Source organism: Wyeomyia smithii, chromosome 2 (assembly GCF_029784165.1).
Source record: "Wyeomyia smithii strain HCP4-BCI-WySm-NY-G18 chromosome 2, ASM2978416v1, whole genome shotgun sequence".
Lineage (NCBI taxonomy): Eukaryota > Metazoa > Arthropoda > Insecta > Diptera > Culicidae > Wyeomyia > Wyeomyia smithii.
The window spans coordinates 3166087-3180896 of NC_073695.1; the positions used below are offsets into that span (position 1 = coordinate 3166087).

Here is a 14810-nt window from a genome sequence, read left to right on the forward strand (position 1 = left end):
TTGCCCTGTGGTTGGTCACCACGTCTCAGGCCTTTGCCAGGCTAAACACCAACGCGAGCGATCGGGCGAAATTTTTGTCGTACATCAGCCGACACTTCCTCTAATGGAAAAGTTGGATCATTTTGTCCAGAAGAATTTTACTGTCGGTAATATTACAGAGATGCGATTGCATTATACCCGATATGGAATTGAACAGTTGTTCTTTTGAGGACAAATAAAACACTTAATTTGAAGAGTTCATAACTTTGGGTACCAGTGGCAGTATGGTAACAGCCTCAGCGGTAGGTGCAGCCGGTACTTCCATTAGGCCGACGTTATAAGGAAGTAAATGGAAGCGGCACGGCGAAACAGCTCGGGTGTGCTTAAACGCGCGTCATTTTTCGTTGTTGATATAATTCCCCACATGAAACGACGCGCTTTCGTACGATAGCGGCGGTATTAGCGGTGGATGCATTTGCCAACACTTACTCCAGTAAAGCCGTGTCTAATTTTCAATGTGAAAACACCTTTCTATTGTGTTGGCCGTGCGCATTAGGCCTTTGCCAGGCTAAACGCGAAAAGCGGCGCGAACAGATTCGCCCGGCCGTACGTTAATGTACAGCCGTAAGTGGAGCTGTACATTAACCTACGACCGGGTGAATAGAATAGAATTCCTAACTACGATGCCGTTCCTGAATGCGAAACCACTATTTTCCTGCTATCGGAGCATCCTTGCCGGTTGAGGGTTTCGGCCTTTCTCCGGTGAAGCTCTGCCTTATTTCGGCAACTACACAAGCATTCTGGATTTTGGCAATCAAAACTTCTGCTAGCTGTCTGATTTTCAGTGTGAAAACAGCCTTTAACTTTGTTATCAGAGTGCCTGATTACGATTAAGTAATATTGTTTGAATTAAATGTTTACAAAATATTACAATATTCCTCTTTCTCCCATTCAATAAAACAGGTAATACGATGCCTTCGTCATACGCAAGTTCACCGTTCCCGCTATCGGCGTAACACAAAGATGCAATCAGCGTCATATCCGATTTTTTTTTTTTCAACAACAAACTGTCCTTTTCAGGACAACCAAACAAATGAATTAAAGATTTAAAATTTTCTCGTTCTGAGCTTTAACCAAAAGTTAATTATTTTAATTTGAACTCACGTGTACATATACTCTGACTGTTGAAACTTGTTTGCGCCGCAAAGGGTTTGTACTTTTCCTGTTCAGTGAGGTCGTATTTATATGTGCAAACTGAAATTGAGTGGTACTTCAACTTCATTTGCACAGAATTTTCAATACTGCCGATGAGCGGTCAACATTTATTTACTAGAAAAAATGACAGACACGCAAGCAGCCGGGTTAACTCTCTTGTAAAAGTATTCTACTTCAACCTTGTGGTCGTGGCTTTGCACACAACCCTCCTGTGATTTTTCTTTTTCGCTTTGAAGTGAAGATCATTTGGTTGGATTTGTCGTTAAATTTTATTCCGTAACCGTGAACGATGCGCGCGATCTATTTCATCTGAGTATAACAGCACGTTACTAGGACGAAAATATGGTGTATCTGAAAGAGTGCTGCGATCATTGGAAGTGAAAATTGAAAATGATTGGCTGTAATTTTCGAAGAATTTTGCTGGAGAAAATGACTTTTATCAGCACTGGTCAAAAGTAATCTTTACTATGGCGGCAACATTGAAGGGAACTGTTGAAGGGATGTACAAGTTCGATTTTCAACAAAATTCTAGCACTTCGAATTTCAATAAAATCTTGTGTCCCAAAATTTCGAACGCCTTGTTAGGGCATAAACTATAAGCTAGATTTTTTTTTTAAACTAGTTCGAAGTCTTAGACATGATTTTTTTTTAATTATAAAAAAAGGTGGTTCTTCCGTACATTGAGTTACATTTCTTTTTTGCTTTGTTATAATGCTTACGTGAATTTCAAAAATTGAATTTAAATTAGAAAAAAATCCTTTGAGTTTTCAGAACTTTTTTGGTCTAGTACTTCTGGTAAAGTGTGGAACGACTTTTTGAAGTTCATGCATTACATTATTAAAAAAACTGGTTAGTTCTTCTGTGGCAAAAAAAAAACGAATGCTCGGGCCTTCCATTTCAAATGCTGCATCAGATTTGGTACAGTCGATTTGTCGACCTTCTCAGCTGCTACACGCCAGTTCGCCTTAAATTGCTGCTCGCTCCCGACGTCTTGTTTTGTCTTTGTAAGTTCCGCTTTACGTTGGCCTAGTGTTGTTCGATTGGGCGAATCTAGGGGGTGTTGGGCGGGTTCTAACCCTTAGGCAGAATTAGACGTTGTTGGCCGCATATCACTCCAGGATCTTTTTGCCGTAGTGGCAAGAGGCTAAATCTGGCTAAAATAGCACGGAATCCGTGTGCTGCTGCGGTAACGGAAGGAGTCGTTTTTGGAGGCACTCAAACTTCAGGCCAAACCAGATATTTCGTTGCGAATTTCAACATTTTAATGTTTTCAAATATATTCACCACCTTCCGTGTCCTCGTTTTGCCCGATTTGTTTCAATATTCATCGCGAGTTGCGCTCAACCTCTTCTCAAACACTCAAATCATTTATGACACCGTCGTTTGAGGCAAACTTAACTTTTTCGCCAACTGAGTATGCGACAAAAGCGAAAGTTCTTGGTGTGCGTACAGAATTTTTAAACGCCGTTCCTCTTGCGTGGAGGCCATTTTGACAACTGAAGAGCGTGCGCCAGAAACAAAGTAGGCACATCTTTCTACACATCTGTGCCAATAAAATTAAGGGTTTCCATTTTTAATCAAAAAATCGATTATTGGAATATTGCTACGTTGAAATTAAGCAGATTTTGATCGTTTCACCCTTTAGTCCAGGTTAGAGAACTTGCATTGTTTGATCTTCTTCTCGATCACTGAAGAATCAAAAACTTACATTGAGCTCTGATACATACAACACGTGCTTCTCCAACTACTTCTGTACAGTGAGGAAAATTCGTTTAAACGCAGTATTATATTTTACCGTTCTGGTGAGTTAGTGTACATTATTAAAATTTATCACTGTTGCACATGTTGGCTTACCCAAAGCATAGTTTCCTGCACTATTGATTTCAATTATAAGTTCTAATTTGACTGGGTAAGAGAAAAAAATAAGTGGTAATCAGGGAAATTCGTTTAAAGGCACGTATTATTTTTCAATGATAACAAAGAATTTATTCACATTAAAACATTAACCAATACTCAATATTTAAATTGCTTTCCGTTCATACGAAAATTTGGTTCGGCCTCGAATTTACGAGATTTTTCAGCGTTTCAGCAGAAATTGACTTCCAGGCGTCTCTCACAGCGGTTTCTAATTTCTTAACTGTCCCGTACTGCTTTCCACCTCGGTATACACGTCGAGCGAGGATTCCCCAGAGGTTCTCTATCGGGTTTAAGTCCGGGCTACGTGCTGGCCAGTCCAAAACCCTGATTTCCAGCTCCGAATACCATTCCATACTTCTTTTGCTGACATGAATTGCCGCATTATCTTGCAGTTTTTTGGCATATAATCCTCGATAAATGGTATCAGGGGTCCTGGCAACACTTTCAAACTTTAAACCCGGTGTAAACAATCGCGCGATTTAAGAGCCGAATTTAAAGAGTTCAATCACGGAAAAATTTCTCGCGAGTGATAATTAAAGGGAAACAAAGTGTCACGGTACGCGAATAAAAAGAAATTTGAGTGATTAGTGTTGTGTCTTGCCTCGAAAAAGAATTTTTTGCGGCGCCCTTTCCCAAACAAAGAACAATCAAGCGGCTGATAGCTTACGGGCGGTGCTTGTGTGTGAGTGACGTTGGCAAGTGGTACAGAAAAAGTGAAACATTACGTGGTTGTAAAATCGCCACAGGTCTGAGCATCTAAGCTCATCGTGTGCAGGTTACATTATTAAAGGTATGTGGAATAATGTGAGTTGCATGTGATAATAATATTAAAAATATGCTTGGCTATATGTCTGCACTGGGCATTGTTTTTATTAGCTTACGGACATAAATGCTCGTTTCCCCTGCCTGCCAACGGAATCTCACATACAAACTCCGATCATACTGGGCATACACATATTGAGCGATACTAAAGATCGATATATGTGAATCGATATTTAGGTTTTGATATTTAATCGATAACCTTTAATCGTTTTACAGATAACGAAAGTTCGATGTGTCGCAATCAATTTAATGTGTGCCACTTTAAATATTTTTGGTTTCTGTCTATTCCAGTTCTACCAGAATGACTGAAAATATGGAGATCGGAAACGAAGTTGACCAACTCCAAAGCCGTTCGCTAGAAGACGTTGCATCATGCTCGTCTTCGATATTGAACTCACCGGAGGTCAACGTCGTTGATTCGGAAACCTTTTCCGATGGTGTATCTACTGCTGTGGAGGATACAGCGATGGAAAGCCATGAAGAGTCGGCGCAAGTCCAAGGGGCTCTTCATGGCAAGAAATTTCCCAGAAGACTGTGTGGCTCGGAAAGGAAGCGGTTCAAGAAGTTGCTTGAAGATGGGCACGAGAGAGACGAGGCCCGTCTTCTCGCAATTAACCCTTCGAAAACGAGCCAAAATCAGACAGTCAAGAGACCGAGACAGATCGACTCCTCTAATTGCAGTGAAAGCAATCCTCTTCCAAAAAGGAAGAAGGAATGCCAGACTTCTACTGCTACTCGGAAGGATGTCAGTGAATAGGCGGATGGAGGTGATCAGAGGTAATACCCCTGGGACTGCAAATAGCCCGGTCGGTAAACCTAAAGCGCCTCCTACCTACACTGAAGTCCTTAGCCAGTTCAAGGTTGGACTGATGCCTAAGGACTATCCGATGTCTCGGCTCTCGACTACCATGATGGAACTAGTAGAAGAGTCCATCCCGGCTATAGTCGTTGATAAGAGAAAGGAACAATTCAAGCCCAAATTCACCAACTGCAGGTTTAGGTCCGGGTTTATGGTAATAGAGTGCCAGAACCAGGAAACTGCAGACTGGCTGAAAGGAATTGTTCCGAGTATCAAGCCATGGGAAACAGCTGATCTGATGGTTGTTGATAGTGAATCTATCCCGAGACCAGAAATTTTAGCTATCTTCTTTCCCAAAAGTGAGAAAAACGACAATGAAACCATATTGGCTCTGGTTGAAGGCCATAACGACATTGCCACTGATTCTTGGAGGGTGTTAAAGCGCAAGCCCATCAAGAATCATGTGCAGCTTATCCTGTCAGTAGACGAAGCGTCAGCGAAAAAAATCGCTGATTGGAACTACAAACTGAATTATAAATTCGGAATTATATACCCACGGAAATCAGGGCTGGTCGAAATTTCAAAAGCGCCAGGCCTGAATCCACAAATAATGCTGTAATCGCCGAAAAAGTTCTGCCTTCACTACCGAGTGATAGCAAAAACCGGTGTAAACAGCCTGTTCAAGGGAGCACACCTGAGGGAGAGCAAAACAAGCACTCAATGGTACCCTTGAATAATCACCGTACGCAGGGGGAGCGAAAGAAGCCCCCGGGAGCAAAGCTGTACCGAGATGGACGACAAGAACATTAAGTTCAACCAGGTGAACCTGCATCATGCAAAAGGGGCAAGCGGAATCCTTTGTCGCAGGTTCACCAAAGAGAACATCAACGTGGCTATTGTCCAAGAGCCATGGGTGAACAAAAATAAAGTCTTAGGACTTTCAACAAATAGGGGTAAGCTCCTTTATGATGATTCTGCGCATGCACCAAGAGCAGCGCTTTTGGTAAGTAGTAATACCAACTATACGCCAATTACAGAATTCATCGGACGGGATATAGTTGCTGTGCAAGTGGAACTGCCAACGACACGGGGAAAAGCAGAAATAATGGTGGCCTCCGCCTACTTCCCAGGGGAACTAGAAGAAGCCCCTCCCAGGGAGGTACAGGAGTTTATAGCACACTGCAAGAGGCAAAATAAGCAGTTCATCGTTGGGTGTGATGCAAACGCCCATCACACAATATGGAGAAGCACAGATATAAACAAAAGAGGTGAGTGCCTTTTTGAATATATACTAACGAATAATATTGATATATGCAATCGAGGTAATAAGGGCAAATCCAGACAATAGAAGAACTGGAGGATTCATCACAAAAATTTACGAATAAAATCATAGCCCTTTATAACCAAAGCTGTCCAACCAAGACGCGAGTATCCAACGAAGACGCGCCTTGGTGGAACAAAAATCTAGAAAAACTGCAGAAGTTAACTAGAAGGTTGTTCTACAGAACCAAGTTAACCTCAAATAGGGATGCTTATAGAGAGTCCCTTACGCAATACAATAAAGAAATTAGGAAATCACGCAGGAGGGGATGGAGATTAATGTGTGAACAAATTGAAAGTACCCCTGCAGCTGCAAGAGTACACTTTCCAAAGATCACACGAATGGCTTGGGCAGAATGAAGAAGGACGACGGTACTTTTACTACCGATTCTCTTGAAACACTCAATGTTATGATGGAGAAACATTTCCCAGGATCACGATCCATTCTAGAAGAAGAAACGCAGGACTCAAATGCGCCATGTGCTGGTTCGACTATCGCTAGGACAAATGCGCATTACATAGCCTGCGATATCTTCACTGAATCGAAAGTGGAATGGGCAATCAACTCATTCGAGCCCTATAAGTCCCCGGGATTGGATGGATTATTACCAATAATGCTTCAACGGTGTGGAAGGGTAATAATTCCATTCATAACCGAGATATTTAGGGCAAGCCTGACACTTAATTACATACCCACCAACTGGAGGAAAACGAGAGTGATCTTCATACCAAAGGCTGGGAAGCGCGACAAAACACTTCCAAAAGCCTTCAGACCAATTAGTCTAACCTCCATTATGTTAAAAATTATGGAAAAACTAATTGACTATCACATTAAATCAACGTACCTAAAAACCTCTCCGCTGAGTAGGTATCAGTTTGCATATCGAAGCAACATGTCAACAGTGGATGCAATACATATGCTAACGACAAAAATAGCGAAATCTATAGATACAAAAGAAATCGCACTCGCTGCGTTCTTAGACATAGAGGGAGCTTTTGATAATGTATCCCATCACTCAAAGTTGAACGCAATGGGACACCATGGGTTTGATACATATACCTCAAAATGGATTGAAACCATGCTGAATAGTCGTGAGATAACTGCAGTATTGGGTAATACTACCCTTACAAGGAACACAACTAAGGGATGCCCGCAAGGTGGAGTTCTATCGCCTTTGCTGTGGTCATTGGTTGTAGACCAGCTACTTAGAAACCTAACTGAGCTAGGTTTCGAAGTTGTCGGATTCGCCGATGATGTTGTGATTCTTGTGAGGGGAAAATTCGACAGTACATTATCGGAGAGAATGCAGTTAGCTCTAAACTATACTTTAGAATGGTGCAGACAAGAGGGGCTGACCATTAACCCCTCTAAAACAACCATTATTCCCTTCACCCGGAAAAGAAGGTACAACTTGGAGAGCCTGAAGCTGGGCGAGACTACACTGCAGCTTTCCACTGAGACTAAACATCTTGGATAGTTTTAGATCAGAAACTCAGCTGGAATGCACATATTGAATATGTCATCGGTAAAGCTACGAGTGCCCTCTGGGCATGTAGCAAAGCTATTGGCAGAACATGGGGTCTAAGGCCAAGTAGTAATGTAATGAAAAGTGCTCCGTCGATAGCCTTAGATGCAATTCTGCATCTATTACCACTCCACCAGGTAGTACAACTAGAGGCGGAAAAAAGTGCATTGAGACTAACACGCCTTAAAAAAGTACCTGATGGAGATCAGACAGGCCAGCTGGCAATCCTCAAACATTTTCAGCTGAGCAAACATATACCAGGTATCAAAGATTGGATGAATACAGAAGCAAACTTCGAAATACCTTTCAAAATCATAGAGACCGAACGGGAAGTTTGGGAACAAGGTGGCCCAAACATCCGACAAGGCTCTGTCGTCTTTTACACAGATGGCTCAAAAATGAATGATTCAACCGGAGCAGGTATAAATGGTCCTGGGATAAGTATCTCGATACCAATGGGCCGTTGGCCTACAGTGTTCCAGGCCGAAATATTTGCAATTTATGAATGTGCACAAGTCTTTTTGGCTAGGAAATACAGGCATGCTAACATATGCATTTTTTCTGATAGCCAAGCAGCACTTAAAGCACTAGAAGCCTTCACATGTACCTCTAAACTAGTATGGGAGTGCATCCTTTCACTGAAACAACTGGCAGAAAGGAACCAAGTATGTTTATACTGGGTTCCTGGTCACTGCGGAGTGGAAGGCAATGAAAAAGCCGATACGTTAGCTAGACAGGGGTCATGTACCGATTTCATTGGCCCAGAACCGTTCTGTGGGGTGTCATCAAGGGCCTTGAAAGCAGAATTGAAAACCTGGGAACATAGGACAATACAAGAGAACTGGAGATGCTCAGTAGGGCTACGCCAGTCTAAACGCTTTATAAAACCAAGCGTCAAGAAAAGCCAGCAATTGCTTAGTTTAAATAAAAAGGGACTAAGGACAATTACCGGACTGTTTACAGGACACTGTCCAAGTAAGCATCACCTGAAACAAATTGGTCAGTCAGATGACGAAATTTATCGTCTCTGCGGGTTCGAATGTGAAACCGCAGAACATTTGCTTTGCCACTGCAGTGCACTAATACAGCGCAGAATAAGAGCCTTTGGAAAAGGAACTTTGGAGCCTTTTGAGGTCTGGTCTGCGAATCCTAATGAGGTAATACATTTCATACGGAATACAGTGCCTAATTGGGAGAAAGGGTGCGATAGGACAACGACGATCACTTCCATCAATAGTGATACGTCTGCCACGAGTACCTAGACTAAAGAAGAGGTATACCACAAAAGATCAAAATAATGGTCGCAGTGGTCCAAATCTTACAAAAAAAAAGGGTATCAGAACTTCATCCAGCAGTTCCACATACATTCCCGAGTTCATCCTGGTAGAAATGGTACAAATCGGAGTCTTTCCGTGAAGCGAAAAACCACCCCAAACCATGAGTGTTCCGCCTCCAAAGTTTCGGCTCAGTTTAACCTCGGGTTCCTTTCTAAAATCATGCCAACAGTACGCGCAACAGTCAGGGCCATCTAGGTTGAATTTCTTTTCATCTGAATCATGTCATATACTTTTTGGCAAAATCCAGTCTCATCTGAATATGACGTTGCGTTGGATACGGTTTCTTGACCTTTTTTGTATACCTAAAATGTCCAGATCCACGCAGTATCTGTGCAATTCGTTTATTGGTAATCGGGAGTCCAAGTTCCTTCTTAATATCCGACGAGTTGAACTTTTCAGTGCCAGCCAGCTCCAAAATGCGGTTCCTGTCACGATTACTTATTTCTGTATTCCCCTTAGTTTTTTTCTTAACACCGTATTTATCACCTTTTTTGAGCAAATTTCGAATCACTGTTTCGGATCTATTTACTCTCCTCGCAATTTCACGGTTACTCATGCCAGTTTTTCTAAGTTCCATAGGAACTTTTTGCTCTGACCCACTCAAGTAAGGTTTTTTCGCCATTTCGTAACCTCAGATCAACAAAAAAAGCCAGCATCAACTTGAGCTCCGCGTACTAACACTATTACAATACTAAGCTGACAGATCATCAAGGTTTTCGATATTTAAACGAATTTCCCCCCTTGAAACCTATTTTTGTCTCTAACAGCGCCGAATTTTAATTTGAAATTAAAATCAGTACTGCAATTAACTATGATTTGTGTTAGCCAACATATTCTAATGTCTTGGTTTTATTATTGTTCGTCAAATTACCAGAAGCATAAAATATGATGCTGCGTTTAAACGAATTTTCCACACTGTACGTGTGTTAGCTTAGCTCTTTATCGTCAAAGTTTCGCAAGGACTGCAAGGAAAAGCAAAGTGGTTGATATTCTTTAACCCGGATTGAGAAATACTCGGACAAAAAAGGTCTGAAAATTCAATGGATTTTTTTTTTCAAATTTTGCAGCTAGGAAGGATTATAATGAAACTAAGACGAAATATAGTTCTTACACACAGTGCAACGAAAATTCACTGTTTCTTCTGCCTTGTTAAAGAGAGCCTTATTCTATTTTCGGCAAAGTTATTACCCATAAAATTTCGCATCTTTTATCGATATTCAACCTTATATGGCACAATGTACGGTACCCACTTCAAACGATGGGGATCCATACTAAACGCAAGAACAGCTTGCTTCGAAGTTCGGAGTAACCCGCCAAGCCGTTTTCCAATGGTTAACAGTCTATCTCAAGAGGATAGTTTTTTAGTTAATCTAAAATACTAGATTCTATGGAAATGGAAGATGCAGAGCCGAACTCGTTTTTCGACAACAACGACTGTTACACCTCCTTCTTTACTATTTTATTTCTCACCCTTACTACCGTAAGGACGTGGTCAGCGCCGTTATCGATCTACACAAAGTGGAAGCTATTGAATTGTTGTATATTGAAGATGGTAAACTTATCCCAAATTGACATATACGTGGTTTTCTGTGCAGCTCCACCAGCTCAGAACCATCCATAGGAGCAACTGCGAAATGTGCGGTCGTCAAACTCAGTTCAAGCTCAAGCCGAATAATGAATATAGGCTCTCTTATTTCCTAGAAAAATTATTCAAGAGGAAAAGTTTGAGGTTCAGTAACGGGTAAAATTTAAAAACTATATATTTTTGGTGCTCATTAAACAATGTAATGTTCCTACATTAGCAAGCCAGAATAGAGGCTTGAAAATGATATATGAAGGTTGATTGAAACTTCTTCAAATCATCTTCACGCTAATCACAAAGTAGCTTTCATGTTATTGAAATAAAGTCTAGAGTTCTAGTTCATAAGGGAATATAAAGGTTGTTTAACAATCAAAGTACAGATTAGATCATCATGAGAGCCTTCAAAAGTAGGATTTATATAATGAATTAGCACTAAGTGATTGACTTCATCATACTAATATGAGACCGCACCGTCCAAATCGATAACGTGATTATCGGTGGATTTGAGAAATGATCCTCTTGGCTAATTCTTTTTTCGGAGGGTTTTTTGACGCGCGTCAGTTTCATTTCGGGTGATACAGGAATCGGGTCGTAAATTTCTAATAAAATTCACGTGTATTTTCGCACTAGAGGTCATGAAAGGTTGTAAATTTTCAAGTATATCGGGTGTCGCGTGTGTAAGGTACAAATTAGTTAGAGTGGAGTGAAAATTAGAAGATCAAAAATGGAAGTGATTATGCAGTGTAAATTGGCACAGAAGATATAGTTCGCCATTCGTGTACGTTTTGATTTTTACCAAGTGAACGGTAGTGTTAGTGAAAAGAGAGTGGAAACCGTAAAGAAGGAATGAGGTTCAACACGTACTCTCCACTGACATCGATTGGGTTTGTGTGTTTTTCTTTATCTTCCGCTGAGCTTTGCGCGCAGCGAAGTGCAAAGCTTTCTTGCATTTGTGGTTCCTGCCAGCGTTGCCAGGTCATTTTTTAAAAAATCTGGAAAAGGCAAAATAAAAATCTGGAAAAAATCTGGCAGTCATTTCGTGGGGTGAAAGGTTAATTTTTCGGATAAAAGTCTTGGTGTAAAATTGCGAAATTTCGCGCCAAAATTGAAGTGATGATCTTTTTGCGGAACAGAGAAAATAAAATCTGGGTAAAATCTGGATCATCCATGAAAAATCTGGATAATTTGACATCAAAGCTGTTTACCTGGATACATGTCCAAAAATCTGGATAATCCAGCTAAATCTGGATACCTGGCAACGCTGGTTCCTGCTGCTGGCTCGCAAAATGCAACTGGAGAGACAGGAAACAGAAGCTAAGTATTGGTTTTGGTGATATTTCACGTCGTGTTTGAAACGGGATCAGAGTGAAATTGTGACTACCTATGTTAACGCACACAGCTTTTCTTCCATTCGATTTGAACGGCATGTGAGCGAGAGAGAATTTGTTTTTTTTTCTGCCTTTTGTGCTGCTTACGACCAAGGGAATGGTATGGTAGCCTTCAAGCGTTACGAACATCTATTTCTGTACCGTTTGTCCCAAAACTTCGTTTTCTCCTGTCACAGTTTGCTTCACTTTGCTTTGGGACACAATGTACTAAATATCACTTAGAATATCACATACCATGTGAAAACCTTAAGAAATTGCTCAAAACTGTCTGATATGCTATTAATAATTGAAGTCAACATTTAGCCGGTTTGCCCGAATCAACATAAGATAAGGGTGAACTGAGCGGGGGCCTAGTGTTGTTGGTAACGTCTCCGCCAACCACGCTCGACGCCTGGGTTCGAATCCCACCGCCGACATAGGTGTCGATGGTTGTGAGGTGGCGTGATCCACTCACAACCAACCCAACTGGTCTAGATTCAATCCTAGCCGACACCGGGAGATTTTCTGAGGCGAAAAATCTCTGGGATCACGCCTTCCATCGCATGAGGAAGTAAAGCCGTTGGCGCCGGTCCGTCAATAAACGGGTCGTGAGTTAGGGTCCTGGGTGTGGAGTCGCCTCCCTGGGCGTCGGTGATTGGCCACAACAGTGGCGGAACTAGACCGACGGAAAATAAGCGAGAATAAAAAAAAAAAAAAAAAAAAGGGTGAACTGCCCATTTTTCGGGTGCCAGTGCCAGTGATGTTGGTAACGCGTCAAATGTATGGTAGCTGACAGCGATGCCATTCCCTTGCTTACGACCGTAGAGGCACCTTCGAAGATGCCGATTTTCTGATTCTTTCTCTCTCGATCACTTGCTGTGTGTGTTGGGTAGCGCGTTCATGTGTTCATGATTTTTTTACGTTGCATCAACTTGCAAGTTGCAGTAGGCTGACATGAGAATGTGTGTCCAGCAAATAGACCATCGCACGGTGACGTCGCGCACTTGCGTTTGACAGCTATTGGTGGCTTTGTTTGCATTCGGGCGATGCAGTTTGGTTCTAAATTTTAGCAGATCATTTCAGTTGTGACCAGTGATGCCACATATATAGATTTGTCTGCTTTTATACAGATTTCTTGCGTATTTTTCATACAGATATCTGCATGCAGATTGCAGATTTTCTGGAAATAATACAGATTTTTTTGGTTTTCATGGGGTAGTAAATTGAACTTCTTGATGTGGTTGAAAAGCGGAGATTGCCTCGGATGCGGTTCAGCGTGTCGTAGGTTTTACTATATTCATATGCTACTATAAATCTTTAAACACGCTAACTTTCACAAGATCGAATTGATAGTTTTACAATAGAGTTTGATCATCTATCATTCACACGCGACAAATATCTAAGTGCTTCGTCTGTCATGAAGAGTTCTGATCGGTTACGGTCATTTAACCATATTGACCCCATTAATTTTTATGATTTTCCTAGCTTTTGGACAAATGTTGATACACTTGAATTTTTTTTTTTATTCAATAATGTTTAAATCTTGTTGGATGCAATTTTTTGTTTTTGAGTTTTAAGGGCTTTGGATGCATGTAAATTTGCCAGTTTTTGAATTCATTAGGAGAAAAACGCGTTGTAGATCTTATATCCTCTAAAATTGCGGTCGGCTTACAGTTTCCGAATAAAGTTTAACGTCTTACGAAATAAAGCTACTCATTGATTCGTGAATGGGTAAATTAAGGTGTTCATGAGCAGAAACGCGTAGAGTCGTACGGTACGTAAGGTAACCGAAATTCCTTAACCTCCACGATTCGCTTGTATCCCGTCACTGCAAATATGATGAGGTTTCAAACATGTTGGCACCTGGCGCGCTTTCGTGAGTTCATATATCGAAGGTCGCACCACTAACCTCGGGAAAGTGCGTGCACGTCGGGTTCAAAATTGGAAGGGTCGGTCAGTTCCTCTATTAGTACAAAGCTCGTTATTCCCGTCGTACTCCTAAAATCAATGAAACAAAACGTCTTAGATACATAGAAGATAGGTTCGCGAAAAATATCTTAGTGGACGAGGGCCCATAAATACCGCCAAGAGTTTTATCGTATGTAGAGAAGAAACGCGACAAACAACTAACACAAAATTCCTATACTCGTGGTGCTTGTGGAGTGTGCAGGAGTATATCCGGCCTCTAGTAACAACAAGTATCGAACTAACACCCCTTTCCTTCCTTCCTTTGATCTAAGTTCTGGACCGGCAGGCGTCGGTACTGATCAGCATGCAGGGGTTATTGGAGATGCACATCGAAAAGCTAAATCCCAAGCAGGAATCACTAAATTCGATTTACAACTCCAATCGATCCTGATCAGTAACGAAGTGGCAACCGGTGGTGATCAATCAAGCTCAAGCTCTTGGCTAATTCTTTTTTCGGAGCACTTTCTATATTAGTGGAATATGAAATTAAAATAATGATAGGATTAATTTTTGTTAAGGGAAATCAATTGAATTTTCACCAAGCTCATTAAAAAACCACGACAGGCACAATATGGAAAAGTATAAATTCACTCGAGTGCTGTAGAATACATCAAGAATGAAGGGTTCATGGAAAACCAGAGAATAAATATGTATAAGTTACTGAACATCGCAAGGCCCGATTCTTGCAGGATTCGAACCTTCGACTACGCATTTGTAAAAGTGAACTATCTATTTTTTTCAACTAAGAAGCTCTCTAATTATTTAATTATTCGGATCGAAATGATATTTGTATGAAATAATGGGATATACAAAACTTTTCCCATATTTTCTTTCGTTTTCTTTCATGAGGAGTCTTCAACTAAATTACGGTAGAGTAACGCTTTTATCATATTTGAGCTGGTGACTAAAAGTTTTGGGTTTTTGATGTGTTACACGCTCAAGTTAATTTTGCATCTCTCTGTCAGAATCTCTAAAGAC

The 14810-nt window shown here is 41.1% G+C and overlaps 1 protein-coding gene across 1 annotated transcript in view; it reads right to left on the reverse strand.

Annotated features, from left to right (window-relative positions):
• The window catches only part of LOC129726064 (uncharacterized), a 139047-nt gene that overhangs the window by 7548 nt on the left and 116689 nt on the right, over window positions 1-14810 (reverse strand). The gene's annotated exons all lie outside the window — the stretch shown is intronic.